The sequence below is a fragment of the Cyprinus carpio genome, chromosome B19 (assembly GCF_018340385.1).
Source record: "Cyprinus carpio isolate SPL01 chromosome B19, ASM1834038v1, whole genome shotgun sequence".
Classification (NCBI taxonomy): Eukaryota; Metazoa; Chordata; class Actinopteri; order Cypriniformes; family Cyprinidae; genus Cyprinus; species Cyprinus carpio.
The window spans coordinates 18,873,170-18,886,700 of NC_056615.1; the positions used below are offsets into that span (position 1 = coordinate 18,873,170).

Consider the following 13,531-nt stretch of genomic DNA (forward strand, 5'->3'; position numbering starts at 1 on the left):
AAAAAAAATTCACGTGGGTGAAAAAAAAATATATATTCACAAAAAGCGAATGTAGTAAATGACGATTTGTACATTCAGACACTCGTACATTTTAAACATTCAAAGGTTTTTGTGCACAGTTGTATATCTACGAATTGTGTTTTGCATTTGTGAAATGTATTTTATGAATATAAAATTTTATTTTGCGCATGTGAATGGCTTTTTGTGAATATATATTTTTTTTCACGCACGTGAATTTTTTTTTGTGTGTACGTGAATTAGGTTTCATGCATGTGAAATTGTCTACGCATGTGTGAATCGTGTTTTTTGTGTGAATTATATTTGAGACTAATCTGCTTCCATACTCCTTAGGTTTATATTACTCTATAGTATATATAGTATAATTACTCTAATAGTAATGTGTGGAAAAAAGATAAACTTGACACAAGTTTCCCAGGTATTATTTTAAGAATTCAGTAGGAAAATAAATGCCAGTTATTTAATTTTGCATAATATCATGCTTTTTCTCACACAGTAAGAAAAAAAAAATAATAGTGAGTAACTTACACTATTACAGTACATTTTAGACTCAATATTTCTGATGACCTTTTCCCTAGCAAGTAAACCGTTTAAAAACAATGAATTAAACAGTTATGACTTTTTTGAATGAATCATTTGAATAAATGACTCACTCATAAAGACATCCTATTATTTGGTTGCTTAATGAATCAGTGTTTTTGGAGGGAGGGCTTTTCACGTTTTGTTCCTGAAGGAACCAATAGTTTGTATGAAGTAAATTTGATGACTCATTCATAAAGACTGTCGCTTGTCACCAGGGCCGTCCTTAGCTGATGCGGGGGCCTGCTTAAAAACATCCACCACTATACTACAAAAAAGAACAAAAAAAAAATTATATATATATATTCCTTGACAAACATATTTGTCATAATACGGGGCTAATTATGAATGGCTGTCTGTGGAGAAAGATGCTTTTGCTTACAGATGGTAGGTCTGTAGGTGCGGTATCCACCAGAATGGGCTAACATGGCTATGCTAACCTACAAAACCTTGACCCCTTGGCGGAAGCTCAGTGAGAATGGAGGGAGAAAAGCAACTACTCCGGTGCCCGACTGGGACCCATCATGAGTGATCCATAATTCTATTACCGACAATCAAACTCAATTGTACTTGAGTCATGTCTTCGCAAGAAACCAGAGTCCTGCTTTTACGAACAGTACATTACCTTTCAAGTTGCATCCATGCACAATCGATCAAAGGTCAAAGTTACTATTCCTGTTTTCCAGTTCAGTGTTAATATATGCAGCAGTACTGCTCTGTAGGTATTTCACAGGCCTCATCCATCAGTCCATCCATGCATTATGCATATCAGAGGTCATATTGACGGCTGCCTCCCCTGCAGAGGCGTTAATCCTTATCTTAGCTGTAATAACAAGATTAGGCAGGCTGAGGGGCTTATTGGGGCAGCTGGGGGTCCTGCTCTGACCGCAGTGGGGTTGACAAGGCTGAACCGATGGGGAAATCCTGCATATTGGGCCAACTGAGCTCATTGATTACTTTAACTTACTAAATTGGCCCCGGGTTGTGTTTGACGCAGTGTATGGAGTCAATCTGTTAAACGGTAGTTAGCTTCGCAGGGAATGGGCTAATGTCACGCCAGTGGTGCTGAGTGGAATTTACTTGGACAAGCTAGTATAGAAGTGATTCTTTAGGCAGCTCACATCAGCTCGGGATGGTCATAAAGGTTTATGATGCCTAAGATAATTCTCCTCCGTGGATGTTCAATGTCGCCAGCTATGTTTTTCAGTATCCTATTAATTTGAACTACATTATATGGCCAAAAGTGTATGTGCACATCTGAACACTACACTGTACGTGCTTGTAGAACTTTTCTTTTTAAAATCTCTCTTTGTGGCAATAACAGCTTTCAATCTTCTGTGAAGGTTTTGCACAAAATTTTGGAACATGACTGAGAGGACTTTCTCTCATTAAAGCCACAAAACATGAGTTAATATAAACCAAGCTACATTTTTTAAATAATCAGACTATGCCACAAACACATTTCAGTCAAAACAGTCCATAGAAAGTAGTTTGCCTGGTTTCAAATTATAGAACATTTTGGACACTGATTATCAAAAGCTGTCAGTGGATCATTTGCATAGGTAATATGATAAACTACATTTACAGTACACCTGTGGTTACTCTGCTAGGAAACTTGTGAACTTGAGGTGAACTTTGCATAAAAGTAATTTGAAATGCATATGTCATGTAACTACGTAAATGTTAGTTTTATGTTTCCTTTACAGTTCTTATAAAATACAGACTTTATAAATCTGATTCTCTAGGAAAAGAGCCTTATATGCTTATTTCCTTTAATGACCCCAAAACAGCTCAACCAATTCCCAAACTAATGACTCTCACAATCCGGTTCTTTCAGTGAATCACAAACTGTCAGTGCAACCAATGAAGTCCAATTCCTGAGCAAAAGACTTTTACCGGACGGTTCTTTGAAGTAAACCAATCACAAACAGCTCGACTAGTGAAGTCCGATTCCTGAGCAAAGGACTCTATTGCGTGCTGGTACTTTAGTGAATTTAAAACATACATCATGACTAGTCTGATCCCCGAGGTAAATGCACTTATAACCCCTTATATTTTAGTGAATCACAAACGGTGTGACAAAGTCAGATTCCCAAGCAAATGAGTCAGTTCTTTCTACTGAATTGCAAACACCTTGATAGCAAATGCCACTTGGGTATATATTTATATATAATGCAAAATGTGACCCATTTTGGGTATGTTTATGAACTTTTTTTCATTTCTGGCTAAGTAATCGTCCTCTTTCCTGTCCATGCAGTCATCCATGGCAGTGCTTTGAGAATCCTTCCCCGCGTTCCCCATGACTTGAACGGAGCATCGCTCAGCGCCGTGATGGCTCTATTCATACTCAGGTATGCCCGGCATGTACTTGAGATTCATAAACATTTTCACCGTTAGCAATTTTTATTCCTCAAAAGCACACGTCCCATAACTGTCACAGACAGATGCTTGCTTGGAATGATGTATGAATGCTTGGAATGACATGACTGGCTGCTTTGAGCGGCAATGTTTAGAGTCTATTAATTTTACAGTGCTGTTTGGAATTATCCATCTGTTTAAAGGTTAACTGCCTTCTTGCTTGTGAAGAGTACATTTCTCACCCACACTCAAGCTTAACACACGTAAGAACATTACCATCATCGCCGCACGCAAGTTTTACCACAGTACACCGTGCACGTCAAGCGGCAAAGCCCATTAAAGTGGTATCGGGCGGTGCGACTCTCTCCGCTACTTTAACGGGCCTGCTCGGTTGTACACTTCTGTACGAGATGTATTATCAGGCAAACAATCCACTTAATGCCCAAAGTGAAGTGAAGAGGCGTTTTTACAAGTCTTTAGATGAGCCTCGCTTTCATGGGCGCTGTCCGTACTCTGATTTAGCACGCTAGCCTGCCACTTGACTGTCAGTCGGCCAGAGTAATCTCTCCCCGTCAGCTGCCAGCGAGGGTGAAGTTCATCTTTGCAATAACGTTAAATGCACTGGCGCTTCATCCTTCATGAATATGAATGGCTATATAAATAGGAAAGTTGAAGAGCAGATAGATCGGGTGGCTGTCACTTCAAACTTCCTAATCATCTCCGCTAAAAGCATGCCTTGCCAAGCAACGCGAATCAGTCGGAATTGACATGGACCTTTGGTAGGTTACGCTGTTTTGGTTTGTTTTTACCACTCAACCTATCAAATGTATCTCCCTTGCGAGATTCTCATGGGACGGGTGTATCAGCTGCAGCACGCTATGGCGGCCGATTACAAGACGTGTCTTATCTTTGATAATGCAGTGCGTGGTCTCCTGAGGTTTGCACCTACTGTGAAGCACATAACGATTCCTAATTCATTGTAACTCAAAATAATAACCGTTGAAGCTTACTGCTTGTAGGAAAATGAGGTGAAATTGATATAAATAATTATTAAGGTACATCAGCAGTGATACAGCTAGTATGTCGTCTTTAAAGGAACAATTCACCCAAATATGAAAATTCTGTCATCATTTATTCACCATCATGTCGTTCCAACCTGTATGAATTTTTTTTTTTTTTTTTTTTTTTTTTTGGAACCCAAAATATGTTTTTTTTTTTTAATCCAAGTTCTTCTGAAGTCAAATCTATGGAAGCTTATTTCCAACACAGAATTAAAAAAATATAAACTTCTTTTTTTTTTTTTTTTCAGAAGTGCGAGATATGAACCCAAAATTGCTAGATATAAACTTGTTGACAATAAAGTCAGAAAGGTAATAAACAGATCATTGACAATTGACATGTTTACATTTGCAGAAATAATGTGGTTATTTCCACAAGATTCATATCGGCTTATGCCACATATTGCTACAATTATTGAGCCTAATCATATCAATTTGATCAAAGTATTGTATTTGCATGAGGTAAAGTTTATTTTCAATATTACCTACTGTAAATCTCATTATTGCATTATAAGGGTGCATGTATTAAGGCAGTTTTTTGTTGTGTACTTGATCAAATGATTCATTAAAAAGACTTGTTTGAGAGCCATTGTGAACATCAGGATCTTCAGTATATGATGAATTTCATCACACAAATCTGTTGAATGGCTTTAGAGTACTTAAGTGCATGAGTCATATTGATAGCTCTTTTTTTCACTTCTATCTGGTTAAGTCTGACGCATGTGTCACAGTATCCAGGTCCAAAAGCAAACAAAGTCTCAAAAGCAAATAATAAATAGATTAATGTTTTATAAATTGATAAAATATGTAATGCCGTGAGTCCAGACATTTTAAGTGTATACAGTGTGGTTTCAAAAGCTTAGCTATAAATGAATAGTCCTTATAAATGGCTGTTGAAATCATATTCTCACTTGAAATGGAGCAGAAACTTGGACTCAGAAACAGTATTCGATATGTAATGATTTAACAAGTGGATGGTGCTTTTGTATCCATTTTGAAGCTTTTTGAAACCTTCGGTCCCCTTTCAGTGAAAACAGAGACCAGTACAATCCTTCAAAATCCTTCCTTTTGTGTTTCCCAGAAAGTCATACAGGTTTGGAACAGCATGAGGGTGAGTAAATGATGACAATACATTCATTTTTGGGCGATCTACTCCTTTAAGGCTTCTTTCATTCCACCTCTTTGTGGTCTGCTACTGTTTCTATTGACACCCTTTGAAAAACAACAACCACAAGGCAAGTTGTCAATCATGCTCTCTCGTCGCTCTCTGGAGTTGGAGAGGGAGATCTAGCTCTATCTGAAAGCTGTCTCAGACACTACGGTCTCTACTCCGGGGCTGACACGTCCCCATGCTGTTCCCTGTCACCTCACACACGTACACACACACCAACAAGAACATGTGACACCGAGAGCGACTTCTTCCACACACACACACTGAGTTAATTCCCACCTGCGTATGTTTCTTCTTCCACATTCGGCTGGTGTTAACCAAACCCATGGATGACGGAGAAAGCAGAGAGGGAGATGACAAAATAAAAAAAGAAAGGGAAAATTGAGCTTCAGCACATGCCAAAGCCGGGGCTGCCAGTCAGTGACACGTATTTTGACAATCATAGGCTGTCATCACTCTGTGATCAGAACTGCCAGTGGTGAGACAGTTGGGAGACGAGCCGAGGACTGGCAATCCTCACCTTCCTCCCCATACAGCACTGCCGGGAGAGTCACTTTTGTCATTTATACTGTACACACACACACCACTGTGTTGGAAGGCAGCAAATCAAACATGTCAGAAGAGCCATGTGCCACCAAGAGTGAGTGTTACAGACATACTGAGGCACAGGGAGTTTAGAAGAGTGTTTTGTCCTTACAAATGTCTCGTGCAGAAATCTGTCCGTCAATGTATTTCTGAACTGTACGCTATGTGATTGCTTCTGTCTGAGCAGGGTTTTTTGTTCGTTTTTGTTTTTAAAAATGTGTAGAGCAATCAGATGGGGGCATTTTCTGACATTTTGCCCCTCTAAGAACTGTAGGATTTCTGCAGCTCAGACAGTAGAGTGTGGCACCAGCAACTCCAAGGTCATCTGTTTGATTTCCTGGAAATACATCAACTAAAAAAATAAAAAATGTGTGTGGTGCAAGTTACTTTGGATAAATGCATCTGCCAAATGCATAAAAAAAAACAAATAAATTCCTAAAACTCTGAATAAAATTTTGGTACATGAAATTTACATGGTATTAAAGGATTACCATGTTTATTTTACATGGTATTTAAGTATCTTATCTTTCTAATAGTGTGTGAAGAAAATAAATTCCATAAATGTTCTAAATAATGCCTTTTTTTCACATATGCCTAGTTCTTTCCTGAAAAGATGGCACAGGCTGATGAGTCTTAACGTACTGTAACTGATGATATTCACAACGTTAAACGAACTGGCACAAGCTGATTGCTTCATGTTGCATACGCAGCCAATGAGCTTTTTCAGCTTTACAGTACATTTAAATGGCTGGTTAGCATCCACTTGAGTATTTTGCAGCGTGCTTTCAGAGGTCCTCTGAAACCCTCCATCTTCCCCAGCTCCACCTGTATAGATCTGATTTGGGTTATTTTATATTCTATTTGTGCAGCAGCAGTATGTCTTAAATACTCAAAGAATCATATCGCTGTATGCAGCAGCAGCAGCAATAATTTACAACTACAGCAATAACCAACAGCAGCAGCTTAGTCAAAATCAAATTTGTGGTTTAGCCAGTTAGATTTTCTGGTGGGATTATATAAAATAACTCTTTTATTATTATTTTTAAATACAATAAAATTTTAAGGTTTGTTGTCGGTAAGATTTTATAAAAATGTTTGCTCAGGTTAACCAAGCTGGCATTTATTCAAAAGAGCAACATTTATATAATAAACTATTCTATTTTTTCTGACAAAGAAACATTGTAGTCATTAAAGATTTGCTTGGTTTTGTCTATATTTGGCATGGTTCATTAGAGATGACGTTATGTGCCTCAGAAAAAATGCCTGAAGCCTGTTTCTGTAAGAAGGTGTCTTTTTTTTTTATTGCTGGGCAAGGTTGCAACATTTGGTTACAAATACGTCAGTTGTCCGAACTCTCTCTAATCATAATAATTTTAAGCATAGCAAAGATAAGAGGACACAGACCAGGTGATGATCACATGACCTCCTCCTCATTGGTGTTCTGATCTTTCCATAAATCACTCATGAAATGCATTCAAAGCTTCATTCAAACCATCCGGATTTACAATCCAAATTTACCACAGCTGGGTGTACCAGGAGATTAGTAAAATCTGAAAGGGATATCTTATGACGGAGCCGTGGACCACATATCATGAGTTACAAAAGCTATTCTGTTAAACTGTTGTTGCTTTAGCATTACGCAAGTTTATATCGTTGGTAATTAGCATTAGCCAAAGTGCTGGAAACATTTTGACTATGAGTTTGTGTCATGAATTTTAACCGAGGTGGGAGAAGATTCCTGTGTTGTTAACCCTGGCAGTGACAGGGTTAATTTGAACAGTCTGCCCATGAAGCTGCGGGGCAGGGGAGCAGCTTTTTGATCTGTTTGATGGACAGACATTCAACAGCACCAGGGCACAGCATGTAACGAGAGAGAGAGAGAAAGATAGAAGCGAAAGACGTACAGCATGGCATCTTGTCCATCTTCTGATGTTCCAGCACTCTGTCTGCCGAGTGTTGTGTGAGATTGTCGGTGTGTGATGTTTCTCTCTGGAGAGCAGGTGGAAAGGAAGGGGGGATGCTGCACCAGCCCGTTCTGTGCAGCCATGTGAACAGAGCCCTATCCCAAAATGAGCCTAAAGTGGTCATTACATTACAGAGAGAGCGGCAGTAAAGCAGTGGGAATAAAACAAGGCAAATCTAATGTAGTGCTGCACACACTAGAGGTTTGCTAAGAGGTCTCTTCATTTTTTAAATAGTTTTCAGGGCTAAATTTGAATCGTTTGCTTGTAGATGCACACTTCTCAGTTCTCTCAGAAAATAATTTCAGGGGTTGTTAGAGTATGCGATGAGAATATTGCCCTTTAAATTTGCTTTTGTTAATCAAAAAGTGTGTCCCAATGCCTATAAAATGGCATAGATGCAAAAAAAGTGCGAGTAGTGTCTTCATACTAAAGAGAGCATGAAGAAGTGCACTTATGCAGAAGATACACTTATTTAACCAAAAAAGGACTCTTTGTCCACTCAACATTAGCAGCTTTCCTTACATAGCGGAAGGGGAGAGGCTATTAGACATGCTGGATGTCAAAATAACCTTCTACAATTCATACACTGGAGGACTGAGTAAATATACTACAAGTATAGTAAAAGTGCACAGTGTATAGTTTGTCATGTGAGACACAACTGTAGTATGCAGCTGTGAACTTAAGCTTACAAAATTCTAGAACATTTCTGAAAGCAATTTACACACTATCTTAATCTGAAATTGTTTGAAATGTGTTCTTTATATTTTGTTGCTTTGGATCAAAACATCTCTTAAATGAATGAATATAAATTCTTTAGGTATGGATGGAATTGTGTATGATGAACTTGAGATGTTAAACTTAAAAATAAATGTTTGTCTTACAGTTTCCTGTCTTTTTTATAAAAGAGTTTAGAGAAACGGGAAAGCAGGCGAGAGAGATGTGGGAAGGAGACTGGTACATGACCTGCAGTAGGCCAGATTCGAACCCAGGCCCCCATAAGCCAGCAGCGTATATACGTGTCGTGGGCAAGTGTGCTACTTATACGTAACACACTCCGACAGCAAGTTTCAGTCTGTGATATTTACATCCCATACTGCTTTTTAAGATGATCCTATATTGATTTATCAAATTTTTATGGAGAAAGGTACATGTTTGTACCTTTTTTAACCCTTAATAGTTCATAGTAGTAACTTAACGATACCTATTTTATTACTACTATAAAGTGAATGTGCAACTTTTAGTGGTTTTGAGGTACAAATTGTCCTTTTAAGGGCACTACCCCAGTGACAAGCTGTTGTACCAAGCTGTTACAGTAACTGTAGTATGTAGCATTTTGGCAATAGCTACAGTAACAACTCGTTGCTCTTGGAATATATGCCTCCGATAACGGCTGATCATCATTGCAGTAATTAAAGTGAACTGCAAATGTCATTTAAGTTAGTCAACGGTTTTACTGGGCAGTTCGAAACAGATGTTTGAGTATCTTCCGTTTGAATCCCTTTTGTTTTGGTTAATAATCAGAATCATCTGTTTTGTAAACAGTGTGACCTGTACAACCTTGATTAGCGCTGGAGAAGCAGGAATCTCATCCCAGGTCAGATGTATTAAGCTGTGAATGAGTGGAGTGCTTCTAATTACAGCAGGTGTGATTTAATGCATTTAGTCTGTGTGATATTGTGTGTCAACAGCATTACTCAGTGAAGGTATAGACAATGTTTAGTCACTCTGTCTGACAATAACGAGGGATTTTAATTAACAGCCTGTCTTATTATCCTCTCACATTGAACAACATATCATCAGAAATGGAAAGAAACACAGCTGACTTCAAGGGCTGTCTCAATTTGTGCACGGTAATTAAAATCAAATGACAATTTCATTTGACTGTATAATTGCTTGTTTAGAACAAACCTTGCAGAAATGCATGCAGGTACGTACAATGGCGTGTAAACACAAGTATAGGTACCTGTTTTGCATGAGCATATGCGTGCAGACACACACACACACCAGAGACTGACTCACATTCTGGTACATGTTGTCTGCTTTATAACTTTGATGCAACTTAAGAAGAAATCACCTCCCACTTCTTTCTCTCGCCACCTCATATAGGTGGTGTGAATGCTTTTTAATGCAATAAGAGAATATGAAAAAAAAAGTCTGTCAGTAGTCGACGCTGGGATGTGTGCTTGTCACTGCGTGTTTATCGAAAACAAGTGCCTATCTCGTCTCAATGTCTAATTAAAGGGATAGATTCTCACAACAATAAATGAATATGCAGATGAGTCTTGCGTCTGGTGCTAATTTCATGAAGCGACGATAACGAGGCCGAGTTAATCTCCTCTCTTTTAACCCTGATTTAGTTGATCCACCATAACAAACAAACAGGAATAATAATCCTATTATTGTCTTAATAGCACATTTTGTTCTGAGAAGTCTTTCTGAAGACGGAGCTTTGAGGTAATGCTGCCTTTATTGAAACAAACAAAACTCAAAAATCAATTTTCATTCATGCTTTGTCTCTCACTTTCTGCTCCCTACGATATCTTTACGTCTCCTGTTGGTTTATATATTTATTTATTCCTATCCTCTTCTTGTCTCAGCCCTCTGTTTTTACTGTCTGCCATTTTTTTTTTCTTCTGCTGGTCGAATAATGATAATGAACAATACGAGCCCAGGTTGGAATTAACAATAAGGAGCTTATAGTCTTCCAATGTCACATGCATTTACCACTTGCCATTCAACATTACAGTTGTATAGGTTTTACCTGGATGTTTGTTTCAGTGAATCATTCACAGACGACTTTAAGCTCTCTGGATATGGAGTTGTGGTGTTTGTCCTTTGTCTGGGTTGTTTTTGTCTGTTTTATGCCCATGACAATTTTCAAAGTCAGCATTAAATTAAATTGATGTTTACTTTAATACGCATTCTTGGTTGGCTGTGAATGATGAAAGTGAAGAAAAATATATGTTTGTCATCTTTGATCAAACTAATAATTTTCCTCTGAAAGTTTTGTCTGATAAAATCAGGCACATATCTATATATATTTGTAGAATGTAATTTAAAAATTGAATTAATGACTTTGTTTTTTTTTTACCCATTTTCTTATGTACATAGAAATGTATGATTGAATAGTAAAATGTAATAATAAAATATAATATTAAAAATATATATTTTTTACCCATATTACAGTTGTACATATAAAATAGTATAATTAAAATATTATAATAAATATATAAAATAAATGTAAAACTACACTTGACTCCAGAATCGCATGGGGCACATACCCCCTCAGTTTGAATGGGCACAGTGCTTCTGGGCGACTGCAAGGACTGACGAGTGCCAGTGTGACAGCGTTGCAGGTGTGAGAGAGGGTTGGCATTTTGAAGGGCACAGTGGGTGAGGCGGGAGAGCAGCCAGGACTCACAGAGAAAGGCAAAGTGGCACACAGTGCAAGGCTGGGTGGACAGAACAGCACTTCCTTTGCGAGCGACAAGGGGAGGGACGCTGGCACACAGAGAGTACAGGGTATTTATAGAATGCAGGGAAGATGGTGCCATAGCAGACGCTGCTAACTAACATATGGACTGATCTGTTATAGATCAGGGGGAGAAAAAACTTTGAGTGTTTTAGCTTCCTAATAAGCAGCAGATTTAAGAAGATGGGCTGATTGGGCTTGATCTAAACAAAGCTCTGCAGTATAACTTTGCATTGTTTTCTTGCTGTACCATTGAGGTAATGCATTCTGCTCCTGTTGTGTGCAAAATGAGCAATAAAAAATAGCACTCAGTCCTAATTTGTGTTGATCAATACATCGCATGAAACAACATCATCCTAGTCTTTTATTTACAAAACTAAAAACACTGAAATCATGGCATTTGAATATCAAAATAAATTTTTAAATATTCTCCCCACCCATTGTTCAACCAAAAGGTAGTCCCTTCCCTGTGGAAGTTTGTTACTGCCTTAGAGTAAAAAAATAAATGATTAAATAAATAAATAAAAAATCAAGTTTAAAAAAAGAAATAATATGATGTGATTGCGAAATATTGTCGCATTGACAATCAGTGTTATTTTAGTATTACGTATATACTATTATAGTTTTTTTTTTCAGTTTTCATTATATATGTGTGTGTGTGTATATATATATATATATATATATATATATATATATATATATATATATATATATATATATATATATATATATATATATATAGATAGATAGATATATATATATATATATAGATATAAAAATATATAGATATATAGATATATATATACACACACACACACACACACACACACACACACACACACACACACACACACACGTGTTTGTGTATAAATAGTTTTATTTTAGTGCGATTAATTTTACTACTTCAACTTAAAATTCTTCATTTCAGTTAGTTGCCTAACTGAAGTCTAATTTCCATTCCTGTTTTTCCTTTATATTTTATTTCATCTGTATTTCATTAGTTTTAGTTAATCATAACAACACTGATGACAGGATATAAAGTTAAAATGGGAAACAAATTAACATTTTTGAGAATTAAAAGTCACATTTGGGAGTTGCAGTTATGAGAAATGAAGTCACAGTATGATTACCTGCTTATTTTTCTTAATCTGAAGCAAAAAAAAAAAGTGCTTCCTTTTATCCCAAACTCAGTCCATTGGACATTAACCTCAGATATAAGAAAGTATTTCAACAATGAAAAGTTTTACACAAGAGTTTTAACACTGAAACAAACTACACAGTCAGTCAGTAGTGAATGTGAATGATCAGAATGTGCTGTCAGTTTGAGCGTCTGTAAGTGGGTCAGAGGGTGGGTCTGTGTATCACATTCGGGGGGCATGGGTGGGGTTTGGGGGGATGAGGGGGGTAACTCAGGCCTAAAGGCAAATCTCATATCAACATCCACAGTAATAACATCTCCTAATTACCATAATAGCCCAGCTTATCTGATGCGTTTAATTATGTGGGCATGTCTGCTATCCATTTCAAGAGGATGTGTGGCATCAGTGGACACGCATGCTATCCGGCTCCGTCTGACTTTAGTGCTAAAACATACTGCTATCAAAACCCACGACACTTCCCCCACTTTACCATAGTCCAAAGGCATTTATATAAAATGTACATCAATTATGACAGCCTGGACCAACACATGGCGCTGAGAATGAAGTGGATGTTGAATTGCATTGAGCCTTTTCCATACGCAGCATGGGTGTACAATAATAGCCCGGCCTTCAGGCGAGGAAATATAGCATATGACTTGTCTCTTGATTCCTGAGGGCTACATTAGCTGTTATCAATCTCTTTTGAAAGCCTTTATTTGCAGATATCCTTAAGCCCTGTGCAATGATTTACATGGCGTAGCAGCGCAGGAGATTGTTCCTGAATGATAGCCTGTGGTAGGTCTTCCAGTCGTCCTCGGGACATGACCATCGACACATTAAAATGGAAATCATTCTTTTTTTTCTCTCAAAGCATTGATGTCGAACATGTCCTAGTCTCTTCTCGTTTTCAGCCCTCCGTCTCTCGTAGGTCATTCTCATTTTGTATCTTTATAAACTGCATATATCTAACACGTCTCGCAAAGACAGTGCACTTCTCATTCTTCAGTCAGCTCTCGGAAACGCCTAAATGCTCGTTCTCTTTCTTCTTTCTAAATCTTTAATATCACCCTTTAATCTTCTTCATTAACAAATGTCTCTTAATTGTCAGAGTTGCTTCTCAGACATCAGATTTAGCGTAAGCCGATTGCAATAGCGGATGTTGTTGGACTAATTTGCTAGCATATTGA

General features: G+C 37.7%; 1 long non-coding RNA gene across 1 annotated transcript in view; it reads left to right on the forward strand.

Annotated features, from left to right (window-relative positions):
• Positions 1-13,531, forward strand: part of LOC122140749 — a 43,665-nt gene that overhangs the window by 3,707 nt on the left and 26,427 nt on the right. Inside the window, exon 3 of the long non-coding RNA XR_006157326.1 lies at positions 2,855-2,948. This is a non-coding gene — a long non-coding RNA (uncharacterized LOC122140749). The remainder of the gene's footprint in view (positions 1-2,854; positions 2,949-13,531) is intronic.